The sequence below is a fragment of the Nuphar pumila genome, chromosome 5, assembly GCF_984573655.1.
Source record: "Nuphar pumila chromosome 5, dmNupPumi1.hap1.1, whole genome shotgun sequence".
Taxonomy (NCBI): domain Eukaryota; kingdom Viridiplantae; phylum Streptophyta; class Magnoliopsida; order Nymphaeales; family Nymphaeaceae; genus Nuphar; species Nuphar pumila.
The window spans coordinates 31,961,369-31,974,271 of NC_143253.1; positions in this window are offsets into that span (position 1 = coordinate 31,961,369).

Below are 12,903 nucleotides of genomic sequence, written 5' to 3' on the forward strand. Positions count from 1 at the left end.
CTTTTACATCATTTTCCAAATTTCATCTATTTTTTTCAACAATTTTATCAAAACCCTGGACAATTTACAAAACCTCATATTTTTCCTCAAAAAGTCTAGGCGATTTTTCTTTTTCTACCTTTCCTCTGGACCTCGAATTTCCAACCTTATTTTGATCCTGCCTGCAATTTTTCAAATGTTCAAATCTTGTCAAACTTCTTTTCTTCATATATGTCTTCCAAATTCTATTCAAAAATTTTGTCTCTTTTCAAGTCCTTAGACATCTTCTTCATCATCTCTATTTCTCCCAAAAATCCTTCAGTTTAAACCATTCATTTATTCTGCAAAAAGCATTGACATTTTTCACTGTGGTTCAAACAAGGTCAAGAAAAAGAACAACACCAAGCAGTCTCAAAGAGATGAGTTCTTCGAGGCCAGTCAAGAAACAGGACCAGACAAGTGAAGATGACATTGATCCAGTCATGTACAAGACATTTCAAAAAATGATGACAAAAATGCTATTAGAGCTACCCGAGTCAAGCACCAGAAAGGAACCAGCCAAGTAGAATGATCGATCTCTCCAGTCCAGTCCCAGCACAAAACATCAACTGATTTAAATTGGCGACAGATATTAATCTGTCGCTAATCCATCACAAATTTTAAAAAACAAATTATTTTTTTTCAAATATGAATATCGAGAAAAAATTCTCGTTATACAATTTATATAACCTGTGTATAAAAAACAAAGTACACATAAAAAATACATATACAAAGCAGGTGAAACAAATTTAACACAAGTTATAAGTTAAACAAATTTACCAACCCAGTACAGTCCTTGCCAAGTTCTAATTAGTTACAAGTGAACATATACAAAAAGTTTCGTTTGAAACAACAATCTTAGAGAAACAAAATAAACACATGAATCTAATCCTTGCCAAGATTCGAGGCATCATCCTCTTTATTGTCTTGATCTGCCTCTCCATCCATGCTTCCATCAGCTCCTCTACGCTGATCATCTCCAGCATCCTAAAAGAGAACCAAAATGTTAGTATTGATAAACAAAATATAATAAAAATAAATTATATGAAATGCACATAATCTAATGCAATCAAAGTAAATGGTTGAATGACACATAGACTAGCAATAAAGTGAAGGACAATAACAAAATTCAGATATGTGTTCTAAGACTGACAAAAAAAATTCATAGTGACTTAATCATGCAGATATGTGTTCTAAGGTTGTCAAAGAAATGTCACAGTGATTCACGAATGCATATAATGTTTATAAGGCTGTCAAATAAATGTGTTATGTATCACGATCATGCATATATGTGTTATAAGGCAGTCAAAAAACTTTTATAGTGATGAAATCATGCTTATATGTGTTCTAAGGTTGTCAAAAAACTTTCATAGTGATTCAATCATGCATATATGTGTTGTAAGGCAGTAAAAAAAATTCATAGTGATCCAATCATGCATATACGTGTTCAAAGGCAGTAAAACAATTTCATAGTGATGAAATAATGCTTATATGTGTTCTAAGGTTGTCAACAAACTTTCATAGTGATTCAATCATGCATATATGTGTTCTAAGGTTGTCAAAAACCTTTCATATTGATTCAATCATGCATATATGTGTTATAAGGCAGTCAAAAAACTTTCATATATGCTAATATCATGCTCATATGTGTTCTAAGGTTGTCAAAAAACTTTCATAGTGATTCAATCATGCTCATATGTGTTCTAAGGCAGTAAAAAAACTTTCATAGTTATTCAATCATGCATATATGTGTTTTAAGGTTGTAAAAAAACTTTTATATTGATTCAATCATGCATATATGTATTATAAGGCAGTAAAAAAACTTTCATATATGCTAATATCATGCTCATATGTTTTCTACAGTTATCATAGTGATGAAAAAATGCTTGTATGTGTTCGAACTACAAAAATAAGAGCATATGAAAAAGTGATGTGGTATATATTATAAGATGTATTTCACTAGCTTGAGTATGTTTCATCATCACTTGTTTGACTTTCATATTCTTCTTCTTTTTCTTCCTCATCTTCGTCTTCTTCTTCATTGGGCGCCCATCCACTTGATATATCATTTGAATCATATTCTTCCATACGTGTGCTATCGGACAATGGAGATGTAACATGCAGACCATGTGTGACATCGTGATCATAAGAGAAGTCATACATATCATCGGATTGATAGTAATCACCCTCTTCAACAATCTTGTCTTCTTGTAACTGATCATACTCGGGGTATAGTTTAGACTTCACCTTGCAAACCGTCCACCATTCATTTCTATCTAACATCCTTGTATTCGAATATGAAGTATAGTAAACTTGTGGAGCTTGTGATGCTAATATAAATGGTTCATATGTTCTAAACCTTGATTTATGATTCACTTCCACAATGCCTGAGGCTTTGTCGACTTTTGTTGCTGTGAGATCAAACTAATGACACTTGAATAAAGTTATCCTATTATTTAAGCCTAAGTCAACTCTATTATTTCTTCTATAACACTATAGTAGTCTAGTTCATTTTTATCATAACTGCTACCCTTGACACACACGCCACTATTCATCATTGACTTGTTTACACCGTAGTCTTTTGTATAGAATCGATAACCATTTACGATGTATCCGTTGTAACATTGCACAACTTTGGTCAGACCATTTTGTAAATCATACATTCATTGGTCATTAACATCATCATGACGGACTTACAAGCATAAACAATGACTGTAAACATGATTAATTAACATATTGTTGTTTACACGGAAAGAATGCATGTCATTGTCGTTACCAACTCTTTCAACCATGCCCCAAACTTATTTCATGTTCTTTTTGTACTTCTGAATCAGTGAGATATGAAAGTTCTTTTCAAAACTCCAGATCAAATCATCTGCACTTAAAAAACAATTATATTACCGAACCATGTATGTAGAGAACTTAGTGTAATATATTATGTATACTTACTCGATGTAGGGGTCGATCTCTGAGCAATTAAAAAGGATATAGATTTGTGTTGTGTCTTGCTCTCGATCTTCCAAGAGACTTGACTGGCAACTGCCAAAGGCATTCTCATGTGGTTTAAATATCGATAGTTTGTCAGCCACAATAACTTATTCTCCATCATCATTACAAGGTGGGCAAGTGTAACATGTTGGAATGTGAGGCTCAAAGTACATAGATGAGAAATTTGAAATCTCTTCTAAAGTGTACGCCTCACAAATTGAACCCTTCACTCTTGCTTTATTTCGAACATTTTTTTTGAGGTCAAACATGCATTTGTCAATAATATACATCTTATAATACAATAAATTTCCAATAGCATTAGATAGAAAAATACAAAAAAAAAAAATATCTTTCAAATGGGTACATCCACCAATATTGCACAGGACCACCAACCCTAAGTTCATATGGCAAGTGTATGATCACATGTTCCATAACGTCGAAAAATGCTAGAGAAAATATCTTCTCTAGCTGACAAATAGTAGTGACGACAGAATCCTCTTGATTCTTTACCTCAGTTACTACAACTTTCGATGCACACAATGTTCTAAAAAATCGACTCAACTCGAATAATACCCCCCATATAGGTTTGTTTAACATATCTTAAAATGCTAGGGAAATCAACTATTGCATGATAACATGACAATCATGGCTCTTCAACCCATATAATTGTCTCTCGTCTATCTTCACATCCCGAGCAATGTTAGAGACATATCCATCTGAAAATCTGAATTGTCTCAACTACTGGCATACCTGCTTTACTTGATCTGGTCCAAGCACGTACATTGTCTTTGGTTTCAGTACTTTGCCATTATACTCTTTGAGTTTTAATTCGGGTCTTTTACATATTTCTTTTAAATCCATACGGGCCTTTGAATTATCCTTCATTTTTCCTTTGACATTCATTACCGTATTGAACACATTATCAAATACATTTTTCTCCACATGCATCACATCCAAATTATGTCGTATCAATAAGGTCAGCCAATATGGTAGTTTCCAAAATATTGATTTCTTTGTCCAATTGTGATCCTTCCCAAATCCAAGGAAGGGCCTCACACTATCGGCATCTGTCAGTCCATACGGAAAGTATCACAATTATCTTAAAATCTCTATGACAGACAACCATGTAGGTGGACCTTCTATTTCAGTTGTGTCTGCTTTGAACACATTCTTTTGTCGTCAGAATGGATGATCACTGGGTAGAAATCGACGGTGACAATCAAACAAACACGACTTCCTTCTATGCGTCAATCTAAAAGATTTTGTATCCTCCATACAGTACAGACATGCCAACCTCCCATGTGTGCTCCAACCAGATAACATATCATATGCAAGGAAGTCACTAATTGTTCATAGAATAACAACATTCATATTGAAGTTTTGTTTTTTGTGGGCATCGTATATAAGAACACCATCATCCCACAATATTTTCAGTTCATCAATCAATGACCCTAAATATACATCAAGATTTTGGCCCAGAGAGGTCGGACCTAGGATCAATATAGACAAGAAAAGATTTTGACGCTTCATACGTAAGCTTGGAGGAAGGTTGTATGGGGTGACAAATACTAACCAACATGAGTATGAGTTTGATCTACCCCCAAATAGATTAAATTCATTTGTACATAAATCGAACCTAACATTTCTCACTTTCATTGTAAAGGTCTGATGATTATAATCAAAGTGCTTCTAAGCTTTCGCATCAACAGAATGCGTGATATTGTCTTCATCATTTCAAACTTTATTTGCAAGCCATCTTATGCGTATAGCTGTCCTCGAAGACATATACAATCGTTGCAATCTAGGGGTGAGAGGGAAGTAGCAGAGTGAATTGTATGACACTTCTTTTGACCTCTTGCTACCATTGCCTCTTGTCTTTGGCTTGAACCGATGATGCCCACATGACGGACATGATCAGCTATTTCTTGATCTTTGAAATACAACATACAGTGATTTAGACAAACATCAATCTTTTGATACCCCATACCTAAAGTGTTGACCATAACCTTCGCACGATAGACGTTTTATGGTAATTTCTCATCTTTGAGCAACATACTCTTCACAATAGAGCACAGATGGTCAAAACATGATTGACTCAAATTATACTCGAACTTTAAATTCATTAGTTGAAGAACTGTAAAGAAGATAGTGTGACTCTCGCAACCATTCTACAGTGGCTCATCAGTATCTCTAAGTAAATCATAAAATCTACTAGTTGCATCGTTTGTTACTTCTTCCTCTACCCCAGTTGGTACATCACTAGAACCTATAGCAGAACCCAGTTCTGGTCCTACGACATCAAATATCAAATCCATATATGGATTATCGTGCACCGCATCCACCTGTGCATCAAAATTGTTCCAAAATTCTTCACCATGAAGCATCCAATTCTAATAATCACTTACAAAACCCTTCCTGTGTAGGTGATGTCTAACGCCATAAGGTTATACAAATCGATTGTTCTTACACATCGTGCAGGGGCACCTGATCCGACCAGTGGGGTCCATTGTACTGATACTTGCCATTGCAAATTCAATAAAACTGTCAATATCATCCATATATTCAAGTGATACCTCATTGTCAACTATCCTATGGTACATCAATTCACAGTTTGCATCTATTTTGTCCTATGATGTTACGAATATTATCCTAACCAGTTAAAAAAGAATGATAAGAATGCTATGATGAAGAAAATATATAATTTATCATGCATTCATGGTAAATGTAATGATTTGATATATATATCACACACACACACACACACACACACACACACACACACATATATATATATATATATATATATATATATATATATATATATATATATATATATATATATATATGATGCCATTCAATCACAAGAACTATGATGCATGTATTGATAATTTAATATTTTCATGTGCAAAACCATTCATTTGAAGCATGTTTGAAGCATTGATAACTTATCATTCATTTTTATGTGCAAACCCATTCATAACACGATACATTCATTTGAGGCATGTTTTCATGATACAATTTCACATGGAAGGCATAATCAAATTGAAAATAACTTCATGCAAGCATGGATACAGTCACATCAAACATTACAATACATTCAAATAATTTATAACAAAACAATGTCAAACATGTACCTGCAACAAACACACTCCAATATCCCGCTAACTACTATCATGATTAGCATGGAATCCGAACTCCAAAAATAAAAACACTTCTATTTTCATATATTAAAATCATGCTCAACATGATCTCCAAACTCCATCAAAGCAGTCCTAGATATCTACAACTAAGTGAGTGTGTGAACAGAAAAGTATTGCATCCAAGAAATTAAATAACCTGTGATGCGCTTGCATCACTTACTCACCACGGGTATTTACCCGATTTGCATTGCTTTTGCCTTTATATTTTTTTCTTTTTCTTTTTTATATTGCATTTTTAACTACATGTGATGCTTAGCACTAAGCATTGCGCAATTAGCTTAGCTACGTACCTGCAACACACAAATATACAAAATAATACAATACAAAACAATCTACTCCCTCGCATCCCATAAGATAGTGAGACAGGGAGGGGGCTCAGCCCCTCCTTGGCAAAAAAAGAATAGGGAAGGGGCTGAGCCCCTCCCTCGCATCCCGTAAGAGAGAGAGTCAGAGATGTGGCTCGACCCCTCTTTGGCAAAAAAAGGACAGGGAGGGGGCTGAGCCCCTCCCTCGCATCCCGTAAGAGAGAGAGACAGGGAGGGGGCTCGGCCCCTCACTGGCAAAAAAAGAACAGGGAGGGGGTTGAGCCCCTCCCTCGCATCCTGTAAGACAGGGAGACTCTAAACACCCCAAATTTTTCTTATACATTCTCAAACAACCCTTCTCGTGCAATGCCAACCCTGTTAGGTCAGTGTAGGAGTCAAACCCCGAGTCTGCTTCAGAAAATTACCACTTTACCCATTTTTATTAGGAAAATTACCATTTTACCCCTAGGTCATCCCGGACCCCAGTCAGTTAGAGTCAACTAGACTCATTGGTTAGTTCAAAACAGTTAAAATACCAGTCATTTCAAGCTCATCTGAGCTCATAGTGAGAAGACAATTTTCATTTCTGACCATTCTTGCCAAAATAGGATCATTTCTTCAGAAATGAGCTCATTTCTCACTCAAATGCAATCCAACTGTCTCTGAGTCAGTCATTCACAGTCAGTCATATTCCCCTGAGTCTAGCTTGAGCTCATCAGGAGTTCAAGCGTTCCGATTTCAGTTCAAAACCATTTCCTAGAGTCTGAGAGCCCATTTTAACCCGTTTCAGCTCTTTTAGCTGAAATTGAGCTGAGTTCAGCCGGTTGAGCTAGTGCTCAAACTTTGATATTAATTCATGTCAGTATTACTGATCTTTGTTTCAGCTCAAACCCAGTTCAAATTCATAATTCACTTCACTCCAGTGACCATTCTGCCCCATTTCTCTAAAAATGACAGTTTTTCTTGAAAATTTAGTCAGAAAGGTTAGTTGAGTCAGTGTCTGGTCAGTTCATTTGAGTTCTGAAACTCTAAAACCCAGCTCAATCCAAGTCATTTTAGTTCAATCTACCTCAAACCCTAATTTTCAGTGTCACCCTAGCTTGGTAGAACCCGAAAACCATTTTTTGAACCATTTTGCAAATTTTATCAATTTTAACACTTTTTGAACTGGTACAAGTGTCAATCGGGGTCTGACATCCAAAATTCTTTATTCAGGGTCTGTATTTTGCATAGCATTTCATGTCATTTCTCATCATTTCATAACATTTCATCACATTTCATTTCATTTTCGAAGTCCAGAACTCCAGTTTTATAAATTTCAATCTAGATTGAGTTTTAAAAGTTTTCAGAAATCAATTTCAAACCCTGGGTTTCCAAAATTGATATTTTTACCCCCAGAAGTCTAAATTTGGAAATATTTTCTCAAGAAAAATAATCTGGATTTATTTCAAACTCAAATTTTCAAATTCAACGTTGGATTTGCTTCATAACGGGGTATTGAACTTTAAAATCCGAGCTCGTTTCAAAAACTGCCAAAAATAGCTCATTTCATCAAAAATCTTTCTAAAAAGGCCATTCTATCCTTATGATTCTCAAAGTGAAATTCTAATTTGGAAAGTGAGCCCACTCTGAAAACTCCATTTTCATTTTAAAATAAAAAAATTATCTTTTGCTTTCTTTCGGTTTTTTTTTATTTTTGTTATTTTTTTTTGTGTGAGGAAGTGGGACCCACAAGGGGGTCGACCAAGCCTCCAACCCCATTTCCTTCTTCCTTCCTTTTCTTTCTTCCCTTCCTTTCCTTCTTCTTCTTTTTTTTCTTTCCTTTCTTCTTTTCCTTCTTCCTTCCTTTTCTTCTTTTCTTTCTTTCTTTCCTTCTTCCCTTTCCTTTCTTCTTTCCCTTCTTCAGCCCATTCACGTGCTTTTCTTTCCTTCTCATTAGCCTCTCATTAAAAACCTTAGCCCTAATTCATTAAAGCCTAAGTTTTGGGTTAAAAAAAAAGAAAAAAAAGAAAAAGAGAGAAAGGGGAGATACGATGGATGCTCTCTCTCTCTCTCTCTCTCTCTCTCTCTCTCTCTCTCTCTCTCTCTTGGTTCCCGCTTTGGCTCTAGCAGCAGCCCTCCTCAGGCTTGTAGCAGCCTCCTTGCATCCAGCTTCAGCCACCCTTCGGAGTCAACAACACCTCCTACTTGGCCAACCACTCCAACCATCTTTTGTTGCAGCCACAACACCACTCTAGCTGGTCGATCATCCTCAACTCCAGCCGGTTCACCACCACCTGCAGCTTCTCAAACAGTTTCAGCATTCTTCATACCCTCCAAGATCACACGCCCAGCCCTTGCTTCCTCTAGTTGCAGTCGTCGACCACACCTCCATTGAAGGCAGCCACTTCCACGTTGGCAGCACCACTCCAACGCTTTCAGCACCATCTAGCCATCTCGATTCTTCGTTCCATCGATTCAAGCCAAACATCCTAAAGTAATGAACCTTTTCCTTTAGTTTCACAATGTTTGATTTATCTTATAAGGTAGAAAATCCATTGTTTATAGGTTTAAATAGTGTGAAACAAGAGGGTTTCTGCAATCAAGGCTATGAAAGTAGAGAGATCCGTCCGATGGATGGATCAGATCCCTCTTTTCGACAGCCAATATCAAAAAAATGAATCATACTCCCATTGATTTTTATTTTAAGTTTGAGTTTTATGTAGTTTCATGATTAAAAATATGCATTTAGATTAGTTTCATTATGCATCTCATTAATTTTCCATAGCTTTATCAATATTTCATAGATTTTGGTTTTTTTATGCAGAATCTAGTCATTATTTCATGCATGTGTTCTTGTTCAAAAATTCCAAAAAATTGATTTATGAATCTCTCTGATTGTCTGGGATGTCCTGTAGAAAATCTAGATCCATTTGGATTTTGAGACCCTACCTAATAAATCAAATTTCAAACTGGGATTTCGCATTTCCAGAAAGTTCAATTTATGTTTTAGCAGACAAAAACCTCCGGAATCTGTTAAATGGATGATTTGAATCTCCCCCTAAAAATTACAGTAGATTTAAGGTAGAATCTACTAATTGTCTAAAAATTTTGGTATCCTTATAACAGATTTGACCTTTGTTAAAAATCGATTTTCCCAGACCCTTGGGAAAACCTTGATTTTTCTTTGTCAGGGTATAGACCAACTCTAATGTGCTATGTACGTTCAATCCATGAGTCTTCTGTCAAAACTTTCAAAACAAAAGTTGTTCCTAACCCATTTTTATGTCATCTCCCAAAATTTGGGAATTTTTAAGATTGTCCAAGTATTTTTCCCAAAATTATTGTTTCTGTCTGACAGATTCCAATATCCAGAAATTCCAGAGATCCAAGTCTCTGATAACAGTGTGCCCATTTCCAAACCGTAACATGAATCACAATACTGTAAAAATATAAAAAATTTCTATGTTTGCCAGAGACATTTTACCACAATTTCAACTATTTTCCCATCTGTCTGCTATTTTGCCTACATTTTCTCCCGAAACCTGTCTGTTTGCCCTAAATCCTAGAGTAGCCGGATTTCGAACCGATTTGCCAGAGATGTACAACTCTGACTATAGGTCAAAACCAAAATATTAAAAGGCAAAAATCCTTGCCTTCCTGTCATCTGTCATCCCATAAAATTTAGGAGATTTTTATGAAAGTTTGATATCCGAAATCCCATTTAGAATCAGTATTTTAGGCAAAAATCACAAAAATTTGGGTTTTTATTTAAATTTTCATATTTAAAAATACCAAAAAAATATAATTTTGGATTCTATTATGTTCCTAGGGTTAGTATAGGTGTTCATGCCAAATTTGGATTAATTCCAAGTTCATTTGCTTTGTATGTTAGTTTATTTTTAAATTCAGAAGCTAAAATCAAGCGAAAATCAAGTTAAATTTGATATTTTTTGATATTTTTGCCATTTTAGGGTTTTCATCATGTACATAAGCATATATAATCATATTAGGGTTAATTTTAATATCATTTTCATTTCATATTTTCTATTTTTGCAAAATTTATTCCAGAAAACCCTGGTTTCAAGGCCATAGTCTTGTTATCAGGGGCATTTTGGTCATTTTGACCTCAATTTCGAAATTTCAAACTTTAATTCTCTAAATTTTCATACATATCATCATATTTCATCATATTATGTATGATTTATTTAATTTAATTTTCAAATTTTACAAAATTCTTTCAGAAAACCCTGATTTCAAGGTCATCATGGGTATTTTGGTCATTTTGACCCTAATTTCGAATTTCCAAGTTTATTTTCGAAATTTATTCATTATTTATCATGTTTATATCAAATTGGGTATGATTATGGGTTTATATCTGAATAATATCCGATAATTTCTAATATTTTTGGATAAATTCAGAAAACTCTACATTTCTGTGCTAACAGGTTCTCTAGTTTTGCAGGAACATCCAAGAAGAAGACTTAGCTTTATTCTTTATTTTTATTCAATGTAAAGATGTAATAATTTTGAATAAGAATTTACATTTTTGCTTAGAATAGGACTGCGTTGCATATAGTTTAATTTCTGCAAATTCTGATATCTGATGCATCATTCATGCACATTTTTCCAAAATTCACTATGGTTGACACGAATGGCACGTACACAAGCTCTTGTGGAGTTTATAAACTTGGTGTAATATGTATTTTTGGCCATAGTAAGAATACAAATGAAACCTAGATTTATGATCTTCGTATTAGTCACATTCAACCTACACTATTAGGCTAATTTAAAAATGCATTGCATTTCTCAAGATTTCAAAAGGATTTCTCAATTCCTCAATGAAATATCTTTTAAATTCATTCATTCATTCAATTTGCATTATTTTCAAATTCATTTTCCAATTCTATTTAAAAAAAAACAGTTTTCTCAAAAATTTCTAAGTCTTTCTCAGGATTTGATTTTCCCAGAACTCTGAATTTTCAAATGAGATTTCAAAATATTTCCCAAGTTCAAACCATGATTTTCCAAGATTTTCACATTCCCAATTTCATTTTCAAATCCCAAAATCGATTTTTCCAAAGTTCCTTAAATTATTTCAGAAATTGATTTTCTCATAATCCTTAATTTCAATCTCAAAAATCGATTTTCTCAGATTTCCTATTTTCCTGATAATCCATTTTTCATTTCAAAAATCATTTTCCAATGAACTTCCTGACTTTCTCAAGATTCTCAAATCCATTTCCTCATAAAAGCAATTCAAAGCTCAAAATCGATTTTCCCAAAGTTCAAGTTTTCTTGGGAATTCATTTTCCAATGAAAATTTCTGATTTCCAATGAAATTCAATGATTTTCTCAGGAATTCCATTTTCAAGCACTTTTCCAATTATTTTCCAAGTACATCTCAATCTTCCAAAGCAAACATCATGTTTCTTAAACTTGCATCTTTTCAAAATTTCATTGCACATGCCTGATTCTTTGTGCATTCTAGGTAAATAGAGCATAATTTAGATAATTTAACTTAGTCAAAGTGCACAATTGATCATTGGTTCGATTACCCCTGGTAAAGGCGCCAGGAACGGTTGAACCTCGTATCGACAGGCGGAACCCATTCCATAGAATTTTTCAGCAAATTTTCAAAATGGAGGCGAGTAATTTTCAAAACCATTTTCAAAACTTTGGTCGAGTTTGACTCGCGAAATCGTTTCTCTCACTCTCACAGAGGGAGAGGGAAAAATTTTTATGATGATAGCAGAGACAGGGAGGGGGCTCGACCCCTCCTTGGCGAAAAAAGAACAGAGAGGGGGTCGAGCTCCTCCCTTGCATCCCGTAAGACAGGGAGGAGGCTCGACCCCTCCTTGGCAAAAAAGGAAACGAAGGGAAAGAAAGGGGCTCGTTGATCGACAAAAAAGGAAAGAGAGAGGGGAGTGAGGGGTTACCTGAAAGGAGCCAGCGTTGGTGTTGGCAGACGAGAGGGACCGAAGTCGGGAGCAAGAGATGGGGTGAGGTCGGAAGGGGGTTGTTGGAGGGGGCTCATCGGCCAGAAAAATGATGAGAGCGAAAGAGAGGAGAGCGGAGGTGAGAGGGAGACTGAGTCAAAGGGGGAGGTCGATGGGCGGCAGGGCAACGAGCGATCGACGATGAGTGACGGGTGATGGGCGAGGGATGAAACAAAAAGGGAAAGAAAGAGGCTCACATTAGAGTTTTATGGGAGAAATTAGCGATGAAAAAAATTATGTCGTGAATCCATCACTAATTAGCGACGAAAAATTCCAGTCGTTGATCCGTCGCTAAGTTACGACGGAGTTTGAGACATAATTTTTTCATCGTGAATCCGTCGCTAATTAGCGATGGATTCATGACTGAATTTTTTCTGCCCCTAATTGTGCAAATAATTCGAATGTTAGCGACAT